Source organism: Amia ocellicauda, unplaced genomic scaffold, assembly GCF_036373705.1.
Source record: "Amia ocellicauda isolate fAmiCal2 unplaced genomic scaffold, fAmiCal2.hap1 HAP1_SCAFFOLD_282, whole genome shotgun sequence".
NCBI classification, from domain to species: domain Eukaryota; kingdom Metazoa; phylum Chordata; class Actinopteri; order Amiiformes; family Amiidae; genus Amia; species Amia ocellicauda.
Window position 1 is genome coordinate 15,001 of NW_027102846.1, and position 877 is coordinate 15,877.

The window sequence follows — 877 nt, forward strand, 5'->3', positions numbered from 1 at the left end:
GTCCGTCCCCACCGGGGAGGAGTAGGCCTGCTGACTGAGCGCTGGGAGCCGGGAGCCTTTCCTGCAGTCAGTCGGTCGGTCAGTGAGTGAGTGAGTGTGTGTGCTGAAGGGAAGCTCCAGCCCGGCGTCCGTCCCCACCGGGGAGGAGTAGGCCTGCTGACTGAGCGCTGGGAGCCGGGAGCCTTTCCTGCAGTCAGTCGGTCGGTCAGTGAGTGAGTGAGTGTGTGTGCTGAAGGGAAGCTCCAGCCCGGCGTCCGTCCCCACCGGGGAGGAGTAGGCCTGCTGACTGAGCGCTGGGAGCCGGGAGCCTTTCCTGCAGTCAGTCGGTCGGTCAGTGAGTGAGTGAGTGTGTGTGCTGAAGGGAAGCTCCAGCCCGGCGTCCGTCCCCACCGGGGAGTTGTGCCCGGGCCCGGGCCTCCTGCCGACGGACCGTGTGGCGCATTGTCCCGACTGCGGACTTTCTCCAGCAAAAAGGCGGAGGTGCAGTACCGCCATTTCGCCACACGAGGGACGGAATGGCACCCAACTGCCCCCTGGTGTCGAAAAAGCGCAAGGGCACCCGGGCCGGTCCGCCCCAGGCAGCGGCCGAGATGCAGCACCGGGGGCCCGGCCTGCCTGCCCTGGAGGTCAGCCTGCCAGCCCTGGAGGTCTGCCTTCCAGCCCTGGAGGACAGCCTGCCTGCCCTGGTAGCAGCACTGCCTGCCTTCCAGCCCTGGAGGTCTGCCTGTTAGCCCTGGAGGTCTGCTATCCAGCCCTGGTAGCAGCACTGCCTGCCCTGGAGGTCTGCCTGCCTGCCTTCCAGCCCTGGAGGTCTGCTATCCATCCCTGGAGGTCTGCCTGCCTGCCATCCAGCCCTGGAGGTCTGCTATCCAGCCCT